The sequence below is a fragment of the Lutjanus erythropterus genome, chromosome 4 (genome assembly GCF_056507025.1).
Source record: "Lutjanus erythropterus isolate fLutEry1 chromosome 4, fLutEry1.hap2, whole genome shotgun sequence".
Lineage (NCBI taxonomy): Eukaryota > Metazoa > Chordata > Actinopteri > Lutjaniformes > Lutjanidae > Lutjanus > Lutjanus erythropterus.
In genome coordinates this window covers 1,098,436-1,111,528 of record NC_139320.1, presented here as the reverse complement: position 1 = coordinate 1,111,528, position 13,093 = coordinate 1,098,436, and positions in this window count along the sequence as shown.

Below are 13,093 nucleotides of genomic sequence, written 5' to 3'. Positions count from 1 at the left end.
CTCCTACACTGAAAAGAGGAGCTCAGTTAATTCACTCATCAGAGATTTGTAGTAGCCAATCAGGATATCATGGAGGTGGGATGCTGTGAATTCAGGGGTGTGTGGTTGGTGGTCTCAGCCCACATTCAGCAGAAAAACATGGCTTTACAGGTTGTTTATGTAAGCAGCTTGTTGCTATGTTTATTATTAGGCGTCAACAACAGTATGAAGACAGCCTGCATGGGGAGAGGGGGGTCAAACACAGGACTTTCACATAGGAGATGTGTTGTAACCATTCAATATTGGACCCAAAAAACAAGCACAGCCTGGAGACAGAGAGAGGTTTAGACAGTTTATTATGTGTTCCTTTTAGAAGGTTGTCCGAAGGCTTGGCTGAGACAAACAGGGTTCAGGCTGCAGAGGGCTGAGCAGGGCAGGCAAAGGAGCTGGTGGCTGAAGACAGAGACGAGGCTGGTTTGAATGGCTGAGCAGGGCAGGCAATGGAGCTGGAGGCAGAGGACGAAGACAAGGCTGGTTCAGGCAGAGCTGGCGTGGATGATCCGAAGCACAGGAAAAAGGTGTTACAGAGGTCCAGAAAAAACATCAAAAACACATTAACAAAACCTTTTGCAGGCAAGAGCCTAGATGTCTGTACCATAAAGGACACTGGACGATCTGGCAGAGTCTAGAAGTTGAGTCGGGGTATATACTGTAGTGTGTTGATTAGGAGATTGGGTGCAGGTGAGCAGGAGAGCAGCTGCAGAGGATCAGATGGATGAGCAGGAAGGAGGGAACCAAGAGTCCACGCCCAGCAACACAGACAGAGACAAACATGACACACTGGGGGGAGGGGAAACATGAAACACAAGGAAAGGGAGAGACAAGGCCCAAACTCTAACAAGATGGGGGTTTATGTCGTGTGGATACCAAAAGTCAACATTAAGTTAGTTATGTTTCATATGTTACGTCACTTATGAAACATACTATTTATTTTTAGCCATAACATAACCTTCTACTAAACCTTACCAACTAGTTTTGGTGCCTAAACCAAACCAAATTGTGACAATTTCACAATATTACCCATGTGGTTAATGTGATGTGACTTATTTCATGTGACTTACACAGACTCGTGCTCCAGCATGCCTGTAATTCAGGCTCTCAAAAGGTCATATATGTCATTTTGGGAATCACTGGCAATCAACCTATTCTGTCATTTAAGTATGAGGACATGTTGGTGGTTTCTAGATGGAAATATATTTGCCACTTCTAGAGCACGTGTTGCTAATTGCACTTTTCTTCTGTTGTATTTTAATGTCATTCAAAAATCATCCATTACCATGCAATATCTGATCATATTTTAATTATATAGCTTTATCTTGGTGGATATTTACACCAAACACCAAAGCATCTCCTTTTCTCAAGCTATGGGTCACAAGGAACACAAATTAAATACACTGCCTGGCCAAAAAAAGTCACCATCTGTATTTAGCTAGGCAAATAAGTAAGAGACACTGGAGAATTACTGCAGTGATGAATATGTTTCATCTGACAATAAGTTATTGAACCCTAACTGATGCAGTGAGGAGCTTCTCAATTCTTAAACAACCATGTCAGAGGACATATCCTGTGGTCATGGAAAAGATGTTATTCTTTTTCAGAAGGATCAAATTATTGCCCTGCATCAAACAAAGAAAAAAACTGATGAGACTGATGAAACTACCGAAACTAGGTTAAGAACTGTCCAACACATTAAAACCTGGAAGGATGGGGGTGAACCATCATCTTCCAGGAAGAAATGTACTTGAAAAGAAATCTTGAATGATTGGAGATCACTTAAATTTCTTAAATTGATTTCACTTTGGTGAAATCAAATCAGAAAAAAATTTTAATAGTGAAAGTAAGAGCATTTCCATACACAAAATGCAAAGAGAGCTCAAGGGACTGAGACTAAACAGCAGTGTAAGCCTTAGGAAAACTATCACACCAGGCCAAAAAGAGGACTCAGATGCTGGACTCAAACACTGGGTTTATAATGAAAAACGAGAGCAGGCAAAACAGGAACAAAAAGCAGGAACAGGTCCAAAAGTAGGATATCTCTAAAAAACTGTTGAGCTAGAAAACTCTCTCAAACAAAGAGACGAACTGACACAGACAAGGGGTGGCACAAGGACTAAATACACAAGGGAGGAGGGGTGATGAGGGACAGGTGAAACCAATCAGGGTGGGGCAGGCAATCACACAGGAGGGAAACACACAGGGGCAGGAAGTGAAGTGCCTGAAACGAGAGACAAGGGTGAGTACCAAAATAAAACAGAAAAAACTGACAAAAACAGAAAACAAGGAAAACATAACCTTCAGGATGTGACAGAAAACCACTTATAAGTGAGGCTTATCAGAGAAAAGGGCTTCAATTAGCGAAGGAGATAAGACTCTGGAGCAATGGAAAAAGTTCATGTAGTCTGATGAGTCCAGATTTACCCTAATTTCAGAGTGATGGGGGCATCAGGGTAAGAAGAGAGGTGGATGAAGTGATGCTCCCAACATGCCAAGTGCCTACTATACAAGCCTGTCGGGGCAGTGTTGTGATCTGGGTTTGCTTCAGGTGCTCCGGTCGAGGTTCAGCAATGTTATGTGGTCAGAAATCATCTCACTACCTGAATATACTGAATGACCAGGTTTTACTATATTTTTCCTTCCCTGGTGGCATGAGCATATTCCAAGATGACAATGCCAGGATTCATTGGGCTCAAATTGTGAAGGAATGGTTCAGGGAGCATGAAACATCATTTTCACACATGGATTGTCCACCACAGAGTGGCCAGACTGGATCTGCATGCACATGCCTGAAGCAGGTACACAAGTTGGGCCTTACTCGATCTGGACAGGATTTTGTATGTTTGTATAACTACACTACCAGGTTTCCATTGCTCTTGCTCTGTAGTAGGCGGCTGTATGTTCGCTGCCTTGTCCATCTGTCTGACTTCCTTGTCAGTATATTCTGGGCTCTAACAAATATGGTTGAGCAAAGAAATGATGTTCCTCTTCAATGTCAAAGTCCTCATTTTCTTCTCTGTTGAAAGTTTTCGAAGTCAACTGTAACAAGTCACTATTTGTGAGCAGATGTCTCTCTGTTGTCTGAGTCGCTTCCAGGTAGCATGTTAACACACGTGTGAAGGTATCGCGAGATCTAATATGTCTTGTGTTGTGCCGCTTGGGCGAGAGCCTGTGTACCTGCTTCAGGCATGTGCAAGCAACTCCAGTCTGAAAGGTTACAGTTGACATTTAGGCTAAAAACATGGTGTAAATGGTGTCTTTTTGGGTCACATTTTAATGTCACAGCTTACAGACACTTGGATTACACCACACGAGCAGTATGGAGACATTTTGTGGGTTTTTGTGTTCTTTTTTTACATTTTAAAACTGGTCACCATTCACTTCAATTGTACTGTATTGGGCTGCAATGCTGTTTTCTGCTGAAACTCTGGGAGTGTTTTGTGAACTGGAGATCTTCACCCATCCGCACGTCAGCACAGGGATGAGTAGATATTGAGTGAATTTTCATTTTTGGTTGAACTATTGCTTTAAGCCCATTGAGAAACTTTGGGATGTGCTGAAGAAGACTTTATGTAGTGGTCTGACTCTCCCATCATCAATACAAGATCTTGGCGAAACATTAATGCAACAGAAATAAATGTTGTGACATTACATAGGTGTATCAAAACAGTGCCATGGCGAATGCTTGATGTAATCAAAGCTTAAGGCGGTTCAATGAAATATTAGAATGTGTGACTATTTTTTTGGCCAGGCAATGTGTATGGTAGTTTACAATGAGTATGTTGCTGGACCCAACAGGACATGTCATGTGATTGACTAGCATTTAACCAAAAACTGTGATTAATTGCTGTATAGTTTTTCTACAGTTAAACCTGTGAATAGAATAATGTATTAATTAATGTATTTTAAGTACAACACATAAATATAAGCTTTTAAAGTATGTAGTTACAAATTGTTTTTGCCAAATTACAAAATATTCAAAAGTAATTAAATATGTATTTTAAATAAATTTAATTGAAATACTGCCCTTCTCTGTTTCAGGCTTTAGCAGGTTTTCAGGAATTTGCTCCCATATAACCACAAGAGAAAGAGTGACGTCTAACATTGATGTTGGAACATTGGGTCTGTCTTACAGTTGCCGTTCAGATTAATCCCAAACATGTTGAATGAGGTGGCAGTCAGAGCTCTGTGCAGGACAGTCATATTCTTCTACACATACTGGGAAGACCTGTCCAGGTAGCTTTGTGCAGGGGGAATTGTCATGTTTAAACATGAAACAGTGAAGCACAAACTGTGCCACAAAGGTGGAAGAACAATCTTGTCTAAAATATTATTGCATGTTTTAACATTGAGTTTTCAACACATTCTCATACCTGAAGAATAGATTAGGTCAGTTGCCAGTGACTCCCAAAACAACAACCAGGCAGTAACTACATTACATATATCACATGATGTAAGTTGCATCCCATTACACAGGTGGTTAATGTTGGTTAAGTTTAGGCGCAAACACTGCTTGGGTAGGTTTAAGAAAAGATTGTGGTTTGGGTTAAAATAAGCACCTGACAGAAGTCACGCGATGGAGGTCACGCAACGGAAGTCGAGTATATCATGAAATTTAATGACAGAATCAGTAGACTTGTCCAAGCTGTTCATAAATGCACCACAAAAATGTCACATCAAATACCAACATTTTTGGTAGGTAAAGCATCCAGAGTACAGCAAAATAATGAAGAAATAAGGAAACAGAGGCAGAGGGCAAGGTCTGCGCAGATACACACATTAGTCTGCTCCCACACTGGTTGATCATAAGTGATGACTGAAAGTGATTATGTTTATATGAGTCTATACAATTTTGTTTTTTAGGAAGCTTGTATATTATGCCTATGAATAATGTAACATTTTTATTTTATTTTATTTTTTTTGGGGGGGGGGTCATGTTAGTTTGACTCCTCCATAGACTGTATACTTCTCCTGTTGTAATTACCATGACCATGAGAGGTCAATACCTAACAATAAACATAAATATGAGTTGTTATTTACTGCTTGCATAGATGATGTCTGTGAATATTCTCAGACATCCAGGTCATGGTATTCATAGCAAGGTTTATAATAGGCAGCTGGACTTGATAGAGTTCTCAAAGACGTTTCACCTCTCATTCAAGAAGCTTCTTCAGTTCTGACTGACTGGTTGGGAGTTCAGGTATTAAACCTCTGTGTGGTTGTTAACACCTAGAGGGGCATGTGACTCATGATCCTGCCCTTCCATTGTGTGACCCTTGAGGGTCGCCTAGGGCGAAGTGTGAATGAGAGTCGTTAAGGTCCCTGCCATCATGTGACTTGTTGGAGTCACATGATTTCAGGTGGGTATCCAACTGCCTGGGGAGTGATCTTATGCATAAATCTCATTAGGACATTTAACCTGCAAGTTCCACTTTAAGACTACATTGTAAGTGGCAGATAAATTGTGTCTTAGACCTGCTTCTCTGTTGAGAGATGGCCACAAACAAAAATGGCCTCTTTCATTCCTCTCTCAAACCATCTGTCTTCCGGGACCAAAACATGGACATTGCCATTTTCAAAGGAGTGTCCTTTAGCTTTTAGGTGTAGATGAACTGCTGAGTTCTGACCTGAGGAACTGGCTCTCAAGAACTCTATCAAGTCCATTTGCCTACTACAAACCTTGCTACGAATTGCATAGATGATGTAAACATTAATTTTTATGGTGAGTGTGGTGTAATTGTTCATGTGAATGTGACGTTGTACATTGGGCCTGGGTGGTATAAACGTATTACGGAATATCAGGGTATTAAAAAATCCAGACAGTATGATTTTCAATACCATCATAAATACAGATGCTCCTTAACTGATACTGAGATGCTGTATTGTAGTGTGCAGTTAATGCCACCAGGGGTGAGTCTCCGAGTGGCAGAACACCCCCATGTGAAGAAGAAAAAATATTCTTTGGGAATAAAGTTACAAGACTAAGGACTAAGAAGAAAAATGCCTCTGTCCCTGTTCTGGATTATGTTGATTCAGTCCAGAAGATAAAGGTATGCTAACACACATGCAGACTAGTTAGAGTAGCATTTCATCATTAGTGTGTAACTTTAGCGAGCATTACAGTGGGAGAGGGGAAGATTAATTACTGGTGATAGAGTTACAGTTAATGCACGCTGAGCGGAGGGAAGGGTAAGTAGTAAAGCTGTCAATTCTGGCAAAATATGTACAGAGACCAGACTGTAAATTTGCAGTTTATGTTTGACTTTGTCAGTGAATAAAGGCTGCATCTGCTCAAGACCAAGGGGGAGGTCTTCCATGTGTTGTTTCCCAGCTGTGAGAATAGTGCCACTATGACAATCGGCTCCTCCTACATTGTGGGAGTATTAAGTACAGTGGAATACAGTAGAGATGAGCTGTTTTACACAAGTTTTACACAAATTTCACCTTACACCACATACCGCCCAGTAAAATGTCAGGAGCGTATGAGGGTGTGAAAAAATGAATACTGCCCAAGCCAATTGTACAGGCATGTGGGCTTAGAGGGCATTACAGCAGAGTTCACAGGAGCATAGTGCAGGATGCCACCCAGTGTTGTAATGAAAGTTATGTTGCTGCCATTTAACACACATTTATAAAAGGCACACAGTCATGTTGATTTCCCATGAGCCACTACAAAAATCCGACAGTGAGGATGTGCTCTAAATTGTCCTTTCATTGGAAGTTCAAAAGAAAAATCAAACCAGGAAAATACACTAAAATACACAAACATGTGCCACTAGTGTTGATTAAAGTGGGATTGTTTTGTTTGGCTGGTGATGAGAGAAATATTGCTATTGTGAACCTTCAGAGTGATAAAATATATTGTTAGCTTTAATGTTAAGTATTCTGAAATAAAGCCTGCAGGAGGAAGGTTGCACTAGTCAGCAGGTCTCACATGAGGACTTACTTAAAATAAGATCAACTGTAATCACACAATTTCATGTCTTCATCAAATGTTTGTTAAGGGGTCAAAAATGAAGAACAATGATTGAAACAACAATTTAATGAGTAACAGCTGCTGTATGAGGAGCTACAGTGTGGTATGGGAATACAAAACGAGGGCAAAGTTTGTTTGCATGCTCACTGATCCATCATATCCACACTGGAACACTGTGTGGCAGTCACAGCAAGAACATCTTTGCATGCAAGGTACCAATGCATCATACCAGTGTGTTGTCTTTCCCTCCAGGCATGTAGCAACTGCTCATTGGAATCATATTTTTGCATCTCACATGAAGCCTTCTGTTGAGAGTACTGAAAGGAATTAAAGGGATAGTTCACCCAAAAATGTAATTTCAGTCATCATGCACTCACCTTCATGCTTGTCTGGTATAAGCCAAGTCTTCTAAAGCCATGAAATGCTGTTTGTACACCAACACACCACACATACCCAGTTCAGACAGTGTGCATATACACATGAACATGGCTCCAAGTTCAGAATCTACAGTGAAGGTTCAGGCTAATAACATGGTCTGACCAGGGATTTCCACCAGATGTGGCTTTGTGCGCCACAGTTTTTGTTCAGTCAGTCAGAAACGTTTCAGCAGCGGAGCGTTTTGCCCGTCTGATTATTTTACTCGCTCAGATTTTGTTGATTAAGTCCTCTTTCCTTTCTATTTGTGATTCTACCATGGATAAGCAGGCTACGTAGTTAAATACTTTATTTTCTGTCTGTCTTTATGATCGTGAGTCTGCACAGGGTCTTTTCTTTTGAAAATTAACCACATTCTCCCTGCCTTTTACGTGCCTGACTTCCTACCCGTTCAACCTGCTCTGTGCTAATTGACGCAGCATTTGTCAAAAATAGACTTGGCGTGTATTCTCCGCGGAGCACCGAGCCACTTCTGGGAAGTGTCTGAAATGCACCGCGGCACTTCTGGTGGAAACACAAGCATTGTCTAGAATGGTCATGAAGCGGTCTGAGTGCCGTGGCACAGCTGTGATGCAGCGCAGCCATGCGTGGTGGAAATTAGGGGTTAGTAACTAACTCTGCATGCTGGGGCCTTAGGAGTCTTGGATTACACCAGACAAGAAGTATGGAGGCATTTTATATTGTTATTCTGTTGTTTCTTACGTTTGAAAACTGGTCACCATTCCCTTCCAGTTTGTTTGGTAAATGCTCCAACTCTGTTCTCCTGTGAAACCTGTGCAGTGTTGTGCAGTGCTGTGCGGACTAACAAAATAGACCCAACCTTCAATCAGCATGAGAAAGTTTGATGTCTTAATGTCTTAAGTCTCATTGGTTGTTTCAAGATTTCACACCACTAAAAGAACATGGCAGGGTATCTGTAGGTGATCAGAGGAATGTTTTCAAAGTACTGGTGACAGTGAACTTTATATCATTAAATTCGAATATGAAATCACATTTTGTCATATTGTCATATCACTTTATATACATATATATATATATATACATATATATATTTCATTCACAGCAAATGATGTAATTTCACAATAAAGGAAGATTTTCCTTGTAGTTGTTCACTCTGACTTTGGTCTACATTAAGATTTCAGATGTTAGTGGAATTTTCTTGGATATTCATGATCTCCACAGGAGAAAAGAAAGAGAATCTTTTACTGTAAGTGACCTGAAGAGCAGGAACTCTGACTGTTTCTCTTACTGTCCTCACTGACCCCTCTCCTTTTTCTCTTTTGTCTCTATAATTTTGTTGAGTGGAGGCATCTGCACGGTTTAGCTTAGTTCACATTACCTACAATAAAGTTTGATCTGTTCTTGTCCACTTATGTCTTTCCATTTGCATTCAATCTCTTTGTTATGTTATGTAACAGTAATCCCTCTAGTTTCCAAAGACCATTTTGCCATCAAACAGGATGGTATCAAGGTTTTGGGGTTTGTGGTCAGTTCTGGTTTGAGAAGATGGTGAAATGTAAGATTGTGGCCTGTTGTGACCATTTTTCAAACATTAAAGAAAAAATGGAAAAAAACAAAACATAAAATGCCTCCTCGTCTGGCCTAATTCAAGCCTCCTAAAGTCCCAACATGCCATTTGCACACCATCACAACACGCACACCCACTTTAGACAGTGTGCATGAATGTGACTCCAAGCTAAGGATCTACAGTCAATATTCAGGCTAAAAGTATGGCCTAAGTAACATTTATTTTAGGCAACTTGGCATGTTGGGGCTTTAGGAATCTTGCATTCTGCAACACTGTTTTCCTGTGAAACTCCAGCAGTGTTTTATGGACTAAAATAATAAACCAGACTTTCAATCGGCATGAAGGTGAGTAGAAAATGACTGAATTTTGATTTTCTGGTAAACTATCCCTTTAAGTATGCATTACAGGATGTAATATACTTTGTTACTTTTAAAATCATAGTTCAGTACTGAGTACAATTCTAATTAATATCCAAAAATCTCAATTTTTGTAGCCAGTACAGTGATCTGATCACAAACTGGCCAGTGAGAACAAGGACATACAAATGAAAAACAAAACAAAACCCTGCAGCAGCACTCATTTGGAGTCGGGATGTTAATGATGAATCATTAATTGATTAATTGCCCATGAGCATTTAACCAATTACCATCCCTTAGTTCACATTATTTGAAGTGGGGTTGTATGGGTATGTATGTTGTATATTGCTTACAATAGATGGCAGCCTGGTCACACTCCCAACTCACATACTGATGATTTATCATCACCCCTTGACAACTCAACTCAACAGACATGGACGCTGCCCAGCTTTTCATGCATTAGAGCAACTGAAAATTTAGTTAGGAAAATTGACTCCTGTCATGTGTCTTTTGTGTTGTGAGTCACTTCAGTGACATTCGTTTTGCTAGTTGCTTAAGTGGCGTCACATTACGTGAGTAACGTGACATAGTTATTGCATTCCAATGATCTTATCCTAAACATAACCACATGTTTTTTTGTACCTAAACCTAACCACACAGAATCTGTTTCACAGCATTAATCTTGTGTAAAAATGTCTTTATGGCCACGTCAGATACTGTCACTCAAGGGTACCTTGTGCTTCACTATCAGATGGCAAGGGACGCTGACAAATCGTCTGTATGTGAGGAGTTGGGATGAGAATGTGTTGTAGATGCCAGTCAGAACACCCCCAGTTTGGAGAACATGAAAGAAGTCCCAGCATAGAAGCTCAACATCATAGCTTTTAAGGCCGATATCATTTAAAAGGATAGTTCACCCAAAAATGAAAATTGAAAATCACCCAAAAATTCAGTCATTATCTACTCACCAGCATGCTGATTGAAGGTCAGCTATAGTTTGTCAGCCCACAAAACACTGCTGGAGTTTCACAGGAAAACAGTGTTGCAGAATCTCCCAAACAATGGAAGTGAATGGTGTTATTGTTTATTTCAGTTTTCAAACAGAAATAAAAAAGAAAATAAAAATATAAAATCCTCCATCCTGCTTGTCTGGTGTAATCCAAGTCTCCTAAAGGCCCAACATGCCGAGATGACAAAGAAAAAAAGTTATTTCCACCATGTTTTTAGTCTGAATCTTCACTGTAGATCCTTAGCTTGGAGCCACGTTCATGTGCACATGCACACTGTCTGAACTGGGTGCGTGTGGTGTGATGGTGTGCACCAGATGAGCAGTATGGAGGCATTTTATGTTTTGTTTTGTTTTTTCCAGTTTTTCTACATTTGAAAACTGGTCACCATTCATTTACATTGTTTGGGGGATTCTACAGCACTGTTTTCCAGTGAAATTTCAGTAGTGTTTTATGGACTAACAAAATAAACCCAAACTTAAAGTATCCCTTTAACATGATGTGCTGTGAACAGCCTGGAAAAAGGCATACACCATCTTTAAAATCTTTAGGAAAGTTTTATTTAAGTCTGATCTCATGAAGTTCTGCTCCAAACAGCTGATCTACAGCATGATACAGTGAAGAGCACAGGTGGGCATAATATTTTGGAAGTACTACAGTTGAGAAGATGTAGTGCTAAAGTAAAGGGCTGTCTGATGGCAAAGCAAAATGGTGAAAATATTTGAAATATAGCGTACACTTAAATGGATATAGGATTTTTTAGGTGGGCCTTTTGGCTAAAATACATTTTTCTGCTGACCCCATCTGCAGCAGAGCAATGCTGAGCATCCCTGCCATGACTTTTCTCTGTTTCTCCAAACTGGAGCCGCGCTGACCGACATCTACTGTAGGTAATACACTGACTGTATTGTATGTAAGCACCTCATACAACCCTATTTCAAATAATCCAAAGTATCCCTTGAAAGTAAGCCCACTGTGGCTCTCTGAAACCTGCAGATACCTTGCTTTAATGTTTGTGAAGTAAGACATGCTACAAAGTGACCTCGTTAATGATCTGTAGGCTTTGTGTATCTCAGGAACCTGGGGAAGTCAGGCTGGATTTTCTAAACTGCTTCTGTGTACAGGTGATGCCATCCAGCACAAACAACTACAGCATCCACATGAGCCAGAGCGGAGGTGGCACCAGATGAAGAACAGCCAGAAAACAAAAGTAAAACTAAATCATCACAGAAAAAAAGATGGTATGTGTAGAAACTTGCTGGTTTGGATGATTTCTTTTTTCTTCTTAATTTAAATTGCATTTCTGGGATTCAGATTTTTTATTGGACTTATAATCAATAAGAAAACATGTTGTTTTTTTAAGTATTTAGTTGTGATTATTTTATATGTACATTTGTTTTCTTTGATCCTCATGTTAAAAAAACAATGTACATTTAACTACACCTTTTTGTGTGTGTCTGCTGAGACACTTGTCTTTTTTATCTTTGAGTGATTGAAATACTATCAGTTAGCACATACAGAGACATCTGATGTGAACCAGAGTGACTCGGTGTTGGCAGTATTGGTTCATATGTGAAAGCAACACAAACAAATAACTCCTAGTGGCTGTGGTCCGAGCAGTATGGTTACTAAATATACCCACTTTTGGCAATAAGAGGACTATAATATTTTCACAGTCCTGTTTTCTAAATGTTTTGTTGTCTGAAGAAAAAGACAAAGTTGTCCTTTTAATTACATGTCATATTTAAAAAAAAAAAAGTGTGTTACTGTAAATTCTGTTCTGCATATAGAGGTCAAGAGAAGGAATCCCATGACAGAACCTGCACCGTTGGTTTGCTGTGCACATGCTATTGCTCTCTAACTGTGGCTAATCTGATACCAGCATATTTGTCTACATGATGAGCTTTAGTGTGGACAATTAGAAAAAGATGACACAAGGTTGTTGCTGTCACAGACACATCTGTGGATCTGCACTCTCATTCTTCTCTGTCACTGCGACTCTGGAGCTCAGTAGCATGAAAAGAAATCAATCCAAAGCACACTTGACAGTTTCTGTGAATACTAGATAAATCACTTGTTTATGTATCCTTATATTTCACAAAGATAATGTTTGTTTGATATATTGTACTTGTCTTTACATGTCCGGTGTCACACAAAAGGCAATATTTCAAGTCTGATATATTTTTTGCAACCTTTTTTTTCCCAGAAGGAAGAAGTGCAGCAGACAGTGTTGCTTACTGTATTACCTCAGTCCTGTGTGTTAATGACAAGAGAATTTATATGAAAATGGCACAGTTAGAAAATATGAATGGCTATCAAAGTCAAGTTGTTGCACTGTTAATTAGAGGGAAGGCAAAGAGCAGATATGATTAGTCAGTTCTTTAAGGAAGATTTTTACTTTTAACTCAACTCAATTTACTTCTGGTCAGCCTAACTTGAAAATGTTAGGACATTTATTCACTGTTACTGCTGTTACCACTGCAAACCATGGGTTTACCTACTATAACTGTATACACACACACACACACACACATACACAAAAAAAACAAAACAAAAAAAACATAAGCATTACATAAAGACAATGAGAAATCTCCACACACTGCATTGCTTACTGTTAATATATTTATACTTAGTTGTAAAGTTGTCATTTGTAAAGAGCATCTATATTACGCAAGTTTTAAAGCGATAGTTCACCCAAAAATGAAATTTCACTCAATATCTAGTCACCCCTGTGCTGATGTGAGGATGGGTGAAGATC